Here is an 18,157-nt window from a genome sequence, read left to right as displayed (position 1 = left end):
GGGCCAAGGGGAAGGGGTAGGGGTAGGGGTAGAAATTAGAATTGGGATTGGGCCAAACTGTGATCTGATCAGTCAAACCCCTTGCTGAGGTGGTCTGGGACACGTTTGACCACATCTCTTTCTTAATGTAAATATGAATGTGTCCTGATGGGTCCGTGACAAGGACATAACAGTATGTCATTAAAGCAGGACATGGTGGTTGTTTTGGTGACAGCATGCCAAAGCCTGAAAAAAAAATGGAGAGAAGCAACTGATGTACATGGTTGGAGTGCAAAAAATTAATGAACGTATGTTGCAGGTTTAACATTTGTTTGTTTGTTTTTTTGAAAGGTGCCATATTATGAAAAACTCAATTTCTGTGCTTGTGCACATATTTATGTATCTGGAGCCTACCAACCTACAAATTCTGAAAAGAGACATACAGTCCGTTTCTTTTGTGTTGCCTGTTTCTGAAAACACATGATTCAACAAGCCTTTAAGATTCAGCTCCACTTTCTATGTCATAAGTGGAGATCATGAGGATAATACCACCTCCTCATCAGAGTTAGCCTGGCTAACGCGACTTCAAAGCTCTCCGAGCATTTGGTCTGGCTATCAGGCTATTAAGCCCAACCGTTTCCCAGAGCCCGTGGTTGACCCGCCTCCCTGAAATGCCTCAGTTTGCTACTGGTCGAAGCCAGAAAAGGCTGTGACAAAGCTTAAACCAATCACATCACTCTTTCCTCTGACGTATGCGACGCGACGGGGCTAACTGGTAGATTAAACTCTTATCGAAGCCGGTCGGGAGCAAGGCGAAAACGTCCTTCCTTTCAATAAATACCTCCAGGGCTGCTCTTTGCTCTGTTTCCAATGAGAACTTCCCGTTGAATGCTTTCAATACAGCATCTACCACTGTGTTAAAGGCTTGCCGCTGCTCCATGTTCGTGATGTGAATGAAGCGCTTCCGGCATAGATTCTGTAAACCAGGGGTGTCAAACCTGATCCATAAAGGGCCTTGTGGCTGCAGGTTTTCATTCCAGCCATGCAGCAGCACACCTGACTTGGCTCATTCAATCAACTGAACTGTCTTCACACAGTCAAATACTTGCAGCCACACCCACCCTTGATTAAAGGGTGGGTGTGTCAGTTGATTGAATAAGCCAAATCAGGGTGCTGCTGCATGGCTGGAATGAAAACCTGCAGCCACATGGCCCTTTATGGATCAGGTTTGACACCCCTGCTGTAAACAATCTATGGCTTCCGGTCGCAGTTCTACTACGTCACTGCCTTGAACACGCCTCTACCCAGGGCCGTTGGAGATGCTCAAAGTTGATTGGTTCCTGATTTTTCGGGAGCTTGGAAATGCTGTAGATAGCCTGCCTGGCCAGACTAAGCTCGGAACACGCCCTCGTGTTGCGTCACGCTTAGGATGGGCGGGCCCAGGCTACATCAGAGTATCTCTGCTCATGGCTTAAGAATTACCTTTGCGAGTGAATATTCATGAGAGAAGTGCTGCCAAATTGGCTGGAGAAAGAGGGGGTGGGGTGAGCAGTGGCTCATTATCATTTAAAGGAACAGACACTGAAATCAGCCATTATGAACTGGGCTGCTCAAACAGGGTGAGAAGGTGCTGTGGTGCTTCAACCTTGTGGTATTTTGATCACACATGTCACATAATACGTCACAGACATTTTACTAAGAACTCAGGGAACTGTGACAACTTGTGGAAAAGGGGTAAAATGTGTCCCCTTTAACATAACTGCACGGGGCATTTTGACCTGCTAGTGGAAGTGATGAAGGCAGTAATGAAATCTGAACACAAGTGGTGAACTGGACACCTTAGAGATGTATAACAGACACAGGTGTAACCAGCAATATGTCTTGGCTGTCCACTTGCGATCCAATCGCCCAAGACACATTTTAAAACCAAGCGCTGATACATAGGTTACTGCTCTCCTAACTGAACCATCACTGATGAGGCAGTTAGAATTAATAATAATGATAATAATAATAATAATAATAATAATAATAATAATAATAATAATAATAATGCAAATCAATTACTAAATCAACAAATCATCCTTAAGAATGTAATGGGTAGTGCCATAAAGCACAAATGAGCTGATAAAGATCCACGTCTCTGCATTCTGGTTTACATTTACACATTATAGCTTGACATTATTCAAACTGTTTGGACCTGCAGGATGGGTCCAGCCTTTCAGTCTTGAGCTCAGGCTTCTGTCTAAATGGAATTTCATGTGTGTTAATTCTGGCTATGTGCTCAGTGAGTCATTTAGAGACTCTGGACCCACTGCAACCAGGATATTTCTTACTGAAGATTAAGGAGTTTGATTAATAATTAATTTGCAATGTATTTGCAGAGGTGGCTAGAGTAGCCAAAAATTGTACTCAAGTAAGAGTGTTGTTACTTTAGAATAATATTACTCAAGTAAAAGTAAAAAGTAGTCGTCCAATTAATTACTTGAGTAAGAGTAAAAAGTACTAAGTGAAAAAACTACTCAAGTACTGAGTAACTGCTGAGTAACTTCTTTGTTTATTGATCAGGATGTCATAACAGGCAGAGATTTCATATATATTTCACACATATAAACTGTGTGTGTGTAGTTCTGTGTATTAACAATAACAACAAGAAGCTCAAGGCAGTCTGCACATAAACCATAACACTGTGTGTGTGTGCACGAGCGCGTGCATGTTCACTCCGTGAAGTGGCTGTTCAGCTTTAACAGCAGCTGGCTCTCAAGTTTTGCACTGTGAAGCTGTGACCTTTTAGCCGTGAACGGGAGGCCTGCATGGCTGAAAAGTCTCTCACAGGCGGCAGACGCTGGCAGGGCTGTGTTGATTTTCAGTGATAGTCTCTTAATTTCAGGAAAAGAATGCAACAGATCCATACCTCCACTCAATGAACAAGAAAGGTACCTCTCCAACTCTCCAGTTTTTGATTTTCATGCACTCAGGGATGCAAAGAAGTCATCTTCGTCAGAGTGATTGCTGTCAATTTGGGCATCATCATCCAAGTCTACGCCAGTGCCCAGGTGACTTCTGATGTAGTCAAGGCCTGTGGTAAGACAAATTGTTTTCAAAAGAGTTAGGTCTGCACATTTTTCTTACTTTTCTTGTCTGCCAAGCTGCTGTTTTTTAAATATTAAAACCCTCAGTGTTCATAACTCTTGCTTGTCAATAATGTTTCAGTATTTGTTAACAAAATAAGGTTACAGCCCTCACAATCTCAACAAAATATGTGGTTAAATCAATACTTCTCTGACAATGTCAATTAAAAATGTATGTATATAATGTTATTATCTTCATAGAGGCAGAATTTATGGCAGGGCTCTTGTACAATACTACTGATTTAGACTAGATTTAGACATTTACCAGCTTTTAAGATGTTCTGGTCAGTGGTCCAGGATGTCCTGAATTTCGGTAGTAGAATAGCTGCAGCAATCAGCTCCGATTCTTTCATGATGTCCCCAAAGCGTTTCTGGATCGCCTTCTGCAGGGCATCAACGAGAGGGCCACACACTTTGCATGCAGACAGCAACTTCTTCAGCTTGTCTTGCAACTGGTAAAGTGTTGGCAGCAGGAAGCCCATATGCACCGATGATTGTCCTTGAAGGATGTTAAGGGCCATGGCAACAGGCTTCATTACAGCAGCATACTCAGTCAAAAATGCCATTCAGCTGCATTCACACGTAATATCTCCTCGTACGAAAAAGACTGGAAATAATCCTGTAAGATGCAATTAACGATGTTAATCCTTTCATCTCCCAAAAAGTTGTTTCCTGAATCCATCTCGCAGAGGAGTTAGCAAGTGGAAGTAACCAGCAAAAAGGTTGCTAACTAGCTGCCAGTGCCCAGCATGGCTGGGTGGTGGTGGGGATTGCTAGCAAGCGGTCAAGCTAACAAGCTAATGCCCTTCCTTTTGTGAACAAGCACTTGTAGACAAGTAATAAAACAAATCTCACAGGAAAAAAAACACCTAAAGTCTTCACAAATCCCTCTAATCCACAACAAATACAGTAGCTTGAAAAATGGAGATTTCACAAACGATATGAGGTGGTACGGTGGTGTAGTGGTTAGCGCTGTCGCCTCACAGCAAGAAGGTCCGGGTTCGAGCCCCGTGGCCGGCGAGGGCCTTTCTGTGTGGAGTTTGCATGTTGTCCACGTGGGTTTGCTCTGGTTTCCCCCACAGTCCAAAGACATGCAGGTTAGGTTAACTGGTGACTCTAAATTGACCGTAGGTGTGAATGTGAGTGTGAATGGTTGTCTATGTGTCAGCCCTGTGATGACCTGGCAACTTGTCCAGGGTGTACCCCGCCTTTCGCCCGTAGTCAGCTGGGATAGGCTCCAGCTTGCCTGTGACCCTGTAGAACAGGATAAAGCGGCTACAGATAATGAGATGAGATGAGACAAATGATATGTTACGTGTTTTGTTATTTAGTAAGTTTTCACCAGTCTTCCATTCCCAGTTTTTGACCAGAGCCATGTACAACTGTAACACTATTGAGGAGCTGACATTAGGTGAGCAACCTTATTTTCATGAGCATTTTTTGGTTTCACATCAATAAAAAGTGATTGTTAGGAAGATTTTTTGTAGTTTTATTTCTTGGTTCTCTGGTGTGTGTGTGTGTGTTGCCATCTGAGGCCGCAGTGTGTCAATACATTTCCACAAAACAATGTATTTTACAGTTATTTATGATGTTACAACACGGCTAACGTCTGCCTACGAAGACAGCCAAAAGCACATAGCCTACTTACCGCAATGTGTTTCCTCAAATTCGACGTTGAGTTTTTATAAGCTGAAACGTCCACTGGTTTGGGGAGACACATGTGACACCGCATAACATAACTATTATTTTTTGTTGTTTGGAGAGTGAACATGGTTTGTATGTGTGGCCAGGGGTGTGCCTCTTTAGCTTGATGACAGTCCCCCCAGGATTCCGCGGGCCTTTTTTGTGATTGTTGCAGGCTAAAATCTCTGATGTTGAGGGGGGTTTCCAAAAAATTGCGATGAAAGTTGCAGTGTTTTTTAGGTTTTTTTTGCGATTACATTGCGGGAGGAAGTGAAAGTTGTGAGAAATTCTTGCGATTTTCTCTTTTTGTGATTAAAATTGAGTGATATGTTAAATATTAATTTATTACTGAAAAACTATTGATTAAAAAAACAAAGACACTGAGAAATGGTCCTATAAACAACTTTACCAATATAAAAGATTACCAGGACTACAAAAATGCAGAAAAATAGGCTTTACTTATCCAAATGCACCTGTTGGTTCAAAAGTTAAAGTGCATAGAACCTCACAGCACAACATGAAGTTACCTTAAAATATAATATAAATGCCTCAGCTTTCATGTAAGAAAAAAATCTATTAATACTAGTACTGTGTGCAGGCAGTCTCTCCTGAAGACTAAATTAAACAATAATTATAAACTAATAAAATAAATGTCTCAGGCTTCATAGAAGAAAAAAACAGTTTGAACAGAATCTCACAGTATGATGCTGAAGCTGCCTAAACAATGGAAAATAAAATACCATTTTGGTAAAAACATTGGCATCCATTAATTCATTGTATTAAGTAAAAAAATAATGTAAAGTGCGCACAGTCCTTCACTGTAAACATAACACACTTTCAGTCACAGAATTTAAGCCTATATAAACACTGACTCGCACATGCTGCTTCTCTTGAATGTATACACGTAAGGTGGAAGGTAGTTTGTCGATGCCACCTCAAGACAATGCCAACGATTGGTCAAATTTGCGTGAAAGTTGCGGTGATTGGGTATAATTGCAACACCACCCTGAATTCACGGGGATTGGTTGAATTTGCGTTGAAGTTGCAAATCGCAACATCGCAAAATCCTGGAGGGTCTGACATTTGATCGGTAAGATGCTGTCATGTGACAGAGCCTCTGCTGGAAGTCTCGACAAAACATAAACAAACAGACCACGCATCGCACTGATCAATAAAAATAAAAATAAAGTAGCGAGTAATGAGCAGAATATAGCCCAATGTAACGGAGTAAAAGTACCGCTTCTTCTTCACAAATATACTCAAGTAAAAAGTATGCTGCATTAAAACTACTCTTACAAGTACAGTTCATCCAAAAAGTTACTCAAGTAAATGTAACAGAGTAGGGTTGTTTTACAATCAGGGTACACAAGCTAAAAATCACATTTAACACTTATTATCTTCAATATCAAAAGGCTTGATTAAATAAACTTGGTTGTTTATTGCAGCCCTGTGATAGCTCTATTTACCATGCAAAAAAAAAATTTGGTGATAATGTTATTTTTGGTGAATGTACGGCAATATATGTCATATTTAGCAAAATTACTCGTGTCATTTAGAAAAAGTGCTTTTTTAACCACAGGTAGCTCCAAAAGGGATGCACTTAAATCATTCTCTATACCATAAAACAAATATTTGGTTCCATATCATTGGAAACATAGTTAAGTTTTAATGCTGAATGCCAGTAAGTTTTCAGACTATTTTGATCAAATTAGTCTGTAATTGATTTGATTTGATTTTTGATTTTATTTATTGACACTGCTCAAGGTTGATACAAAAAAAAAAAAAAGTAAATGGTGCTTATGTACCTTGCACATATGTCAAAAGGATAACACAAAAAAGCTCAGATGAACTTATTTCCATTGTGGTCCTTATGCATAAAAAAAAGAAAACATATTAAAATGTATGTCTAAAAATGTACAACTAAAATCAGTATGGTGTACAATGTATGTGTAAAAGAATAACACATGCAATACATACAAACATAACAACAAAGACAATAAATAAGTACATTTGAATTACCTTTATGCCATTTTGCTAGACAACCACTTTTTTAATGCTAACTTAAAGGTACTATTGGATGCCATGTTTTTAATATGGTCAGGTAGGTTGTTCCATAGGACTGCCCCTAAATATAAAAAAGAACTTTTACCCATTCGCGTATTGAATCTATACAAAACAAGATCAGTGGAGCTTCTCCTTGTGGAGTAGCTATGCACCTCATTTACTCTGTTAAAATAATTAAGATAGATTGGGGTCTCACTGTTGATAATTCTATGTACCATATTCAGGTTAAAATATGTTACTCTATCCTCTACGGTTAGCCATTTAAGGCTTCTGAAATGGCAAGGTAAGAGATGGGTGCATGGGTGTAGATTAAGAATCAACCTGATTAATTTGTTTTGAGAGGTTTGTAACTTCTTTTTAAGTAATTTAGGCAAGTTGTTGTACCAGGAGATGCAGGCATAGTCAAAGTGACCTTGAACTAAGGCCCCTGCCAGAATCTCCATGGCTTCCCTGTTGATGAAATTAGTTATTCTTGCCAGGAATTTAATTTTCTGATTTAGTTTTGCAATAACCCTGGATGCCATATCCTCTCCTGTCATTTTGCTGTCAAGAACACATCCTAAATACAACACAGTGTCCTTGGATAAAATTTCAATATTACCTACTTTAATGTTCAGACCTGGTGATCTCTGTAATTTTACACAGGATCCAAACAAGATTGATTCAGTTTTGCCTAGATGAAGGGAGAATTTATTTTCAGCTAGCCATATACTTACTTTCTGTAGCTCAGAACTAAGTGTTCGCTCAACAACTTCTTTATTATGATGGGATACCAAGAGAGCTGAATCATCTGCATAAAGTAACAAATTGCAGTCGCAAGCTGCCTTCATATCATTGATGTACAACAAAAAGAACAGGGGCCCCAAAATGCTCCCCTGGGGGACACCACAAGAGAGAGAAAGGGGCTTGGAAAGGGTTCCACTAACATCTACTACTTGATCCCTCCCGCCCAAATATGACTGTATCCACTGAATAGATGCATTACTAAAACCCATAGCCATAAGTTTAGTTAAAAGAATATTATGATTGACTGTGTCAAATGCCTTCTGAAGGTCCAGTAGTATCATACCACAATATTTCCCTTCATCAATCTCTTTCTTAATAAAATCTGTTAAAGTAAGCATGTATCTGTAGAATAAGATTTTCTAAAACCTGATTGAAACTCATAGAGAAGGTTGTGAGCAGTCAGATAACTGTCAACCTGTTCAAAGACAACCTTCTCTATTATTTTTGAAATACAACATAGGATGGATACTGGTCGGTAGTTACCCTGCTCTAATTTACTACCTTTCTTATACAGAGGGATAACTCTTGCCCTTTTAAAGTCCACAGGGAAAGTGCTTTGTTCAATGGATAAATTAGTGATATGTGTAATGCATGGAGAAATAATTTCAGCTGCGTCTTGAATAAATCTCGCAGGAATATTATCAAGCCCGGTTGCTTTATTTGGATTGAGACTGTTGGGGTTCACCCAGAAAGAGACCCCGATTCCTTCATGAACCCCCTCGGATCCGGGACGAATGATAGAACGAGAGAAACAGACAAGGGAACACCTGAGTTGTTCACATGCCAGTTTATTCGCACAGTCACTTCGTCAAAGATGAAAGATTACAAACACCTTTTATAACAAATCATAATCTCTCCAAACGGCTATTGTGTCTGTCAAATGTGTGTGTGTGTTTGTATGTGACCTCAGAGAGGGGTGTGTGTGTGTGTGTGTCTATGGGAGGGTGTGAGTGAGTGACATCATTTTGATATCTGTGTCTATGTGCTAGGTCAGCAAATCACATCTTAATTCCATATGTATGTGTGTGTGAATGAAACCTTCAATCATAAGCAAAATAATATTTCAGCAATTCAGCAATTTCATTTACGTATGTCAAAGCGCGTGAGATGTTTTTACGACAATGTTTTAAACAAAGACTATGTTTGGTCTAACAAAGAAGTGTTCTTCTCCACTGGACGAAGGTCAGGCTACACAGGAACAGTTTAAAATCACTGCCATAGTATATGCAATAGTCCAAAATAATAAAGGATCTTAAAAAGCTCTAAAATGTACTATAAGTAATATATACTATAATATATAATATAAGAGTCTTAACTCTTTGTTCAGCAATAAGGCTACCATTACATCCAACATTAAAGTGTGTGTGTGTGGGTCGATCTGACACTAAAACAGACCTTGGTGGGTCCTTCAGACACTTCTCTGTTCAAAATACACATTTCATAAACAAAATGTTCCCAAACAATGTCCAGCCGAGACAGAAGGTCATTTTTAACTGAACCTTAAGTTAACTCTTAATTTTGTCACCATTTTAATAATAATACTTATAAGAATAATAAGAATAATACTTATATAACCCTAACAGAGACCTTTCAGCATTTTAAGAATTTTGTCATTGGATACCTTAACCAGAGAGAATGAGTCTGCCGAGGCTCCCTTACCCTGATAAAATGACTGTAAAAAAACTGAGTCATATAGTCCCATTTGGCTGGGCAACTTTTTTACTAATGTGTTGGCTATAGTTGTAAAATAGTTGTTCAAATTATTGGCCACTTCAGATTTATCAGATATGACTTTCCCTCCGATATCCAAACTCAGATTCAATGATTTTGTTTTAACTCTATTACTATATCCCACAAGCTTTAAGGTCTTCCATAATTTCCTTGAATTATTCCTATTCTCAAATATTTTCTCATTGAAAAAACTTGACTTCGCTTTTTTTATCAGTTGAATTACCTCATTCCTTTGTTTTTTATAATTGACAAACATCTGCTCATCCTTGTTTTTTCTAAATGTATCATAAAGATCATTTCTCTTCTGTATGGCTTTTAATATATCTCCATTCATCCATGGCTCTGTCCTGACTTTGATTCTAATATTTTTTACTGGGGCAACTATGTCAATGGCCTTAAGAAACATATATTTAAAAAGAAACCAAGCTTTATCCACCTTTGTACTATTGAATATTGGAGACCATTCTAAATTCTTTAACAGGTCACAGAAAGCCTCTTTACTGTAGTTTTTAAATGATCTTGCTTTACTTGTATTGTGACAATTAAACTTGTGTTTCTGAATTTTACGTGTACAGTAGATCATTGAATGATCACTAAGACCATATTCTAAAACTCCACTATTAGATATTTTAGATTTGTCTGAGACCAAAATTAAATCTATGATGGTTTGAGTATTAGTACAGACCCTTGTAAACTGAGTGATAAGCTGCTGAAAATCAAACAGGTTACAAAAATGCTTCATACTTTTACATATAGAAGAGTCAGCTTTTAAAACATTGGTATTAAAATCTCCGATCATGATCACTTCAGATTTAACAAAGTCCATCATTTTTGTACAATTGTCTTCCAGAAGCTCATAAAAGTTATTTTGATCAGGTGGTCTGCAACACGTCCCTATCAGAATAGGTTTGGATTTGGGCATTAAGATGTCCACCCAAACAATTTCCAAGTCATTGTGTTCCAAGTCCAGTCGCACATTAAAACCAATGTCCGCGCGTATGTAGACACATACTCCCCCTCCCTGTCTATTTCGGTTCTTTCTAACAATACAGTAATTTTCGATTTCAATCTCTGCGTCACTTACAGAATCGTCCAACCAGGTCTCAGAGAAGGATAAAATCGCAATCTTGCTTGTACTAAAAAGCAGTCTAATTTCATCCATTTTCTTAACAAGGCTTCTTACGTTTAGATGAAGAATGTGCAGTCCGGGTCTAGTAAACATGCCATAGAAAATCGCCTCCGATACTGGAGAAGACTTAACGATATTTGACAAGTCCACAGGTGAATTTTGGCCTACCTCCACAGTCCTGATGTTATCCTTTGGAGCTAGTAGGCTATCCCCGATATCAGAGCCCGTATCTTGCCCCCCTCTCGCCGACATCACCACACCCGACAGACTCGTAGCATTAGGTTGAGATGGTTGAAACCCGCCACGGTCAATCGGAAAGGGAGGGAAAGGTAAATCCTCCAAAGCCGATCCTCCGCCATCATGCCTCTGCTGTAGCAGCTGACGACCTCCATGGCAGGCCGCCCACTCCACTCCTCCACCTGAAAGGGCCAGAGCCGGTCGAAGGCCAGGCAGCCCCTGGGAGGAATGCTGTTGATGTCCATTGCCCACAGTCAGCTGATGCGGTCCGGGGTTTGGTTGAATATCCCCGGCCATCATTAAAGTCGCAATCAAGTAGAGGATCGCTTGATAAGGGCAGCTTTGTTTCCTCCTCTCGTTTGAACGATGTGCTGAGATAGTAAAAGTGGCGTGTCCATTGTTTAAAACGTTGGAGTAAATGGCATACTGATGCCCAGTGTTTTGTGTTATATGGAAATCACATCCATGTTTCATTTGATTTGTAAAACAGCAGCGGACCGACAGAAAAAACAACAAGAACATGTAGCTCATGATAAACAGTCTCTGCTTGGTAATAGGCACAATATAGTAACGTTCATCCCGATGTATCAAAGTTTTACCGTTGCGAAGATAACTTTGATTAGAGGCAGCATTGTGGTTGCCGATTCCAAAAGGTGTTCTTGGAACTCGAGCCAGCACACCTGCCTGACGTCGGGTTTGCGCCGCCATGATGGTCAAGGAGGCGTGGCTCCAAGTAGAAATTATTTTTCCAAGTAAGAGTGGAAAAAGTTAGCCGGCTAGGCTAGCGAGTTAGCCTGCCGAAAGAAAAGCTGTTTACTAATCCGTTATGAAGCCTTGCTGTTTTTTGAGAATCATTTAATTGTGTCAAAAACATGTCCTCTCCGAGACAGCTAATTTTTCAATATAAAATAACATATCTAAAATGATTATTTTCATCCTAAAATGTGGTCAAGATATTGGGACATAAATATTAGAGACAACTAACACAAAGCTTACAGCCTTATATTTAAAAGCACCATGGAAGTAGTGGATTCTGAATTGTCAAAAAAAAAAGTCCTCTCCGAGAATCACTTCATTTGTTTCTCCCAGCCCTGCTTAAAGCTACACTTAATCTTCTTTATCTTATAGCAGATTACACAAAACTACCATACACATATGTCAGAAAATTACCTGAAATCTGTTCTTTAACTTGTCCTTCACTTAAAAACTGGTACAAGAACCAGTTTGAATCAATTTGAATTTTGGACCCCGTGACACAAACTTCGTATCCTGATTGTAAAACAACCCAGTAAATGTAGCGCGTTACTACCCACCTCTGTGTGTATTTGATTCATACTTGATTACATGATCGTTGTGTTAACATGTGAATTTCCCCTACAGGGATCAATAAAGTTTCTCTTATGCATAAATCACCAATAACTCTCATTTGATAGCTATCTGGTTCCCCAAAGCTTCAATCGAGAGAGTATCAACTCGCCAAAATTTGTTCATGTATGAATTTTACTTCTGTCAAAAATAACACAAAAGAGAGTAGTTCCAGAGATGGGACCAAGTCACACATGTGCAAGTCTCAAGTAAGTCTCAAGTCTTAAAGTGCCATTCCACCATTTTATGCCATTCCATCTTTGGCATAAAATACAATATATTTTGACAACATATATAAATGGTATCACTAGATAGAGAAATCTTTTAGCTTCAAAATGATATATCAAACATAATTTTTTGACAACGACAAGTATATTAATTTTGCGACCACAGTCACCTACCCTTTTAATTTCCGCGCGTGATGTCATCGGCAGGTTCCCCTTCTTGTGTACCACGTGACGTGTGACGTGGCACATATTATCAGCAATGGCGGATAGAATGCGATAAAAATAATACCAATAAATCTAGTTAATACCAATAAATCTAGCTAACTGAAAGATTAACTCAAAATTTTTCGCAATTTTTTTGGCCCCCATATATGAGGAGAAATGACTCTCTCACTTTGGGGGTTTCCTGGTCTAAAAATAGACCGACACGTGGTACACAAGAAGGGGAACCTGCCGATGACATCACGTTTCACTACCGCGCGGAAATTAAAAGGGTAGGTGACTTTGGTTGCAAAATTAATATACTTGTCGTTGTCAAAAAATTATGTTTGATATATCATTTTGAAGCTAAAAAATTTCTCTGTCTAGTCATGTTGTCATAAAATATATTGTATTTTATGCCAAAGAATACATCCAATGGTGGAATGGCACTTTAACCTTCAAGTCACAAGCAAGTCCGAAGTATTTTTTTCTTGGGCAAGTCAAGTAAAGTCAAGTCAAGTCACAGGCTATGTTAAGTCAAGTCAAGTCAAGTCCTGTAATAGGTCAAGTCAAGTCCAAGTCAAGTCACCTTAGGCGTATTGTAATTTTAGCTGCAAAATCTGATCTTAATAAAGTGAAAAGGCAACATAAGTAACTGTAAGTAAACATCAATAGCAAATGTGCCCAACCTGTTTAAAATTTTTGCATTGTAAATCTTCATGTTCAGTAAAAGACATCATGGAATCAAACAAAACAGTAATAACGTAATTATTAGTCATTTATTGATGGCAAAAGTGATCTGTAGATCAAAAGCCAACTGTATTTCATGTTTTAAACATTTTTTCAACAGTGAGTTGCAACCAGTAACAGCTAAAACAAAAAGTAACTTGTATTAAATTGTTACACTTCTCTCTCAATCACTCTCTCCCAGATGCGCACACACACTCACTCACACCCACACAGAAGCTTGCCGTCTCACTCACACACACAGACACACACACACTCACACCCACACAGAAGCTCGCCATCTCACTCACACACACAGACACAGTATACCCACAAGTAACTTCCCTTTTACAAAGTAACAAATAACAACTTACAGTAAACTTTGTCACATTTCTCTGCTCTCTCTCTCTCTCTCTCTCTCTCTCTCTCGCTCTCTCTCTCTCTCACACACACACACACACACACACACACACACACACACACACACACAGTATATCCACAAGTAACTCCCCAATTACAAAGTAACAAATAACAGCTCCCCTCCTAGAACTGCCACCTTATTGTGGTGGAGGGGTTTGTGTGCTTGAATGATCCTAGGAGCTATGTTGTCGGGGGCATTATGCCCCTGTCAGGGTTTCCCAAGGCAGACAGGTCCTAGGTGACAGGCCAGACCAAGAGCAGTTCACCAAAACCCTTATGGAGAAACAATCAAGGACCGTGACTTCACCTGGTATGGCGCAGCCGGGGCCCCACCCTGGAGCCAGGCCCGGGGTTGGGGCTCGTTTGTGAGCACTTGGTGGCTGGGCCTTTGCCCATGGGGCCCGGCCGGGCTCAGCCCGAAGAGATGACATGGGCCCGACCTCCTGTGGGTTCACCACCCGCAGAGGTAGCAGTAGGGGACTGGTGCAGTGTGGATTGGGTGGCAGTCGAAGGCAGGGGCCTCGACAACCTGATCCCCGGACACAGCGGCTAGCTGTTAGGACATGGAATATCACTTCGCTGGGGGGGAAAGAGCCTGAGCTTGTGCAGGAGGTTGAGCGGTACCGGCTAGAGATGGTCAGGCTCACCTCCATGCACAGCTTGGGCTCTGGAACCCAGCTCCTCGAGAGGGGCTGGACTCTCCACTTCTCTGGAGTCACCCATGGTGAGCGGCGGCTGGCTGGTGTGGGCTTGCTTATAGCTCCCCAGGTCAGCCGCCATGTGTTGGAGTTTACCCCAGTGAACGAGAGGGTCACCTCTCCGCACCTTCGGATTGGGGAGAGGGCTCTTGCTGTTGTTTGTGCCTGGGGGCCAAATAGCAGTATAGAGTATCCGGCCTTCTTGGAGTTCCTGGGAGAGGTACTGAGGGGTGCTCAGACTGGGGACTCCATTGTGCTACTGGGGGACTTCAGTGCTCACGTGGGCAATGACAGTGACACCTGGAGGGGCGTGGTTGGGAGGAACCGCCTCCCTGATCTGAACCCGAGTGATGTTTCGTTATTGGACTTCTGTGCCAGTCACGTTTTGTCCACAACGAACACAATGTTTGAGCATAGGGGTGTCCATAAGTGCACGTGGCACCAGGACACCTTAGGTTGGAGGTCGATGATAGACTTTGTTGTCGTTTCATCTGATCTCCAGCCCTATGTCTTGGACACTCGGGTGAAGAGAGGGGCTGAGCTGTCAACTGATCACCACCTGGTGGTGAGTTGGATCCGCTGGCGGAGGAGGAAGCTGGACAGACCTCGCAGGCCCAAACATATGGTGAGGGTCTGCTGGGAACGTTTGTCCGAGCACTCTGTTGGGGAGGTCTTTAACTCCCACCTCCGGGAGAGCTTTTCCCAGCTTCTCAGGGAGGCAGGGGACATTGAGTCTGAGTGGACCATGTTCTCTACCTCCATTGTGGACGCAGCTGTTCAGAGCTGTGGCCGCAAGGTCTCCGGTGCCTGTCGTGGCGGCATTCCCCGAACCCGGTGGTGGACACCAGAAGTAAGGGATGCCGTCAAGCTGAAGAAGGAGTCCTATCGAGCCATGTTGACCTCCAGGACTCCTCAGGCAGCTGACGGGTATCGGCAGGCCAGGCATGCTGCAGCTCGGGCAGTTGCGGAGGCAAAAACTTGGAACTGGGAGGAGTGCGGGGAGGCCATGGAGAAGGACTATCGGTCGGCCTCAAAGAAATTCTGGCAAACCGTCCGGCGCCTCAGGAGGGAGAAGCAGTACTCTGCCAACACTGTTTACAGTGCAGGTGGGGAGCTGTTGATCACGACTGGGGACATTGTGGGGTGGTGGAAGGAATACTTTGAGGATCTCCTCAATCTCACCGTCATGTCTTCCATTGAGGAGACTGAGGCTGATGACTCAGAGGTGGACTCGTCCATTACCCAAGCCGAAGTCACTGAGGTGGTTTGCAAGCTCCTCGGTGGCAAGGCACCGGGGGTGGATGAGATCCTCCCTGAGTATCTCAAGTCTCTGGATGTTGTGGGGCTGTCTTGGTTGACACGCCTCTGCAACATCGTGTGGCGGTTGGGGACAGTGCCTCTGGAGTGGCAGACTGGGGTGGTGGTCCCTCTTTTTAAGAAAGAGGACTGGAGAGTGTGCTCCAATTATAGGGGAATCACACTTCTCAGCCTCCCAGGGAAGGTTTACTCCAGGGTACTGGGGAGGAGAATTTGACCAATACTCGAACCTAGGATCCAGGAGGAACAATGCGGTTTTCGTCCTGGTCACGGAACACTGGACCAGCTTTATACCCTTCATAGGGTGCTCGAGGGTTCATGGGAGTTTGCCCAAACAGTCCACATGTGCTTTGTGGATCTGGAGAAGGCATTCGACCGTGTCCCCCGTGTTATTCTGTGGGGGGTGCTTTGGGAGTATGGGGTTTGGGGCTCTTTGCTAAGGGCTGTCCGGTCCCTGTACGAATGGAGTAAGAGTCTGGTTCGCATTGCCGGCAGTAAGTCAGACCTGTTCCCAGTGCATGTTGGACTTTGGCAGGGCTGCCCTTTGTCACCGGTTCTGTTCATAATTTTTATGGACAGAATTTCTAGGTGCAGCCAGGGGCCGGAAGGAATCCTGTTTGGGAACCACAGGATTTCATCTCTGCTTTTTGCGGATGATGTTGTCCTGTTGGCTTCTTCAAACCAGGATCTTCAGCATGCACTGGGGCAGTTTGCAGTCGAGTGTGAAGCGGCTGGGATGAGAATCAGCACCTCCAAGTCCGAGGCCATGGTTCTCGACCAGAAAAGGGTGGCTTGCCCTCTCCAGGTTAGTGGAGAAGTCCTGCCTCAAGTGGAGGAGTTTAAGTATCTTGGGATCTTGTTCACAAGTGAGGGAAGGATGGAGAGTGAGATCAACAGGTGGATCGGTGCAGCCTCCGCAGTGATGCGGTCACTTTACCGGTCCGTCGTGGTGAAGAAGGAGTTGAGCCAAAAGGCTAAGCTCTCAGTTTACCGGTCGATCTACATTCCAACTCTCACCTGTGGTCATGAGCTTTGGGTAATGACCGAAAGAACAAGATCGTGGATACAAGCGGCCAAAATGAGTTTCCTTCGCAGGGTGGCTGGGCGCTCCCTTAGAGATAGGGTGAGAAGCACAGTCACTCGGGAGGAGCTCAGAGTAGAGCCGCTGCTCCTCCACATTGAGAAGAATCAGCTGAGGTGGCTCGGGCATCTTTTTCGGATGCCTCCTGGACGCCTCCCTGGGGAGGTGTTCCAGGCATGTCCCCCCGGGAGGAGTCCCCGGGGAAGACCCAGGACACGCTGGAGGGACTATGTCTCTTGGCTGGCCTGGGAACGCCTCGGTGTTCTTCCCGAGGAGCTGGCCGAGGTGTCTGGGGAAAGGGAAGTTTGGGCTTCCATGCTTAGACTGCTGCCTCCGTGACCCGGTCCCGGATAAAGCGGAAGAAGACAAGACGACACGAGACAAATAACAGCTAAAACAAATAACAACTTACAGTACATTAAACTTTGTCACATTACTCTGCTCTCACACACACCCTCGCTCACACACAGACACAATCCACAAGTCATTCCCTTTTTACAAGGTATTGCACTTGCAAAATATGAGATTAGAGAGAGTCTTATCAGGGTATCTGCACATTTTTCAAGTACAAATTTAAAGACTTTTAAGACCTTTTCAAGACCTCTAAATGGAAAAATTAAGACTGTACCTTGACAAAGAAAATGATAAATACGACAACTTAAAACTTTTGTGCAATAGTTTTTTTACGAACTTTAAGAAGAATGCACACAATTGGTGAACAACAGGGTGCATCAATGGCAACTGTTAGACATGCAAACAGCTGAAGCAAAGTCGTGCCTGCAGAACTACTGTAGCAGCAAGGAGAAGACTGGTGTTTACTGGAGAAAACACCATGAATCATTTCAAAAACAAAAACAATAAACGGCAAGTAGAACCAGCTGAACAACCTTAGCCGGCACTATTTCAATCCCCAAAGATTATCTTTGATGATGTGTGATTTTGTGTCTGACAGCAAAATCAGTCTGAGTGTCGTACAGTATACAGCTGGCTGAGGAAGTTCTCAAGTATCTTCTGCATTATAGCAGGTAACAGCGTAAACCTGTTTATGCAGTCATACAATCATCAGAGTGTTACATTAAACACAGAAAAACAACTGTCACCTTTCATAACCATTATTATCAATATTAATCAATGTGTTGTAATAACTGTAAACTAATTATCATCAGTGCAATTGTTATATCAATGTTCATTATTCAAAAATAATCATTAATTATTATCTATAATCCATGAATAATTGTTTGTATTACTACTACTACTACTACTACTCATCTCATCTCATCTCATCTCATCTCATCTCATCTCATCTCATTATCTCTAGCCGCTTTATCCTGTTCTACAGGGTCGCAGGCGGACTGGAGCCTATCCTAGCTGACTACGGGCGAAAG

This window comes from Neoarius graeffei, chromosome 2, assembly GCF_027579695.1.
Source record: "Neoarius graeffei isolate fNeoGra1 chromosome 2, fNeoGra1.pri, whole genome shotgun sequence".
In the NCBI taxonomy this organism is placed as follows: Eukaryota; Metazoa; Chordata; class Actinopteri; order Siluriformes; family Ariidae; genus Neoarius; species Neoarius graeffei.
Note: the sequence above shows the minus strand (reverse complement) of the source record.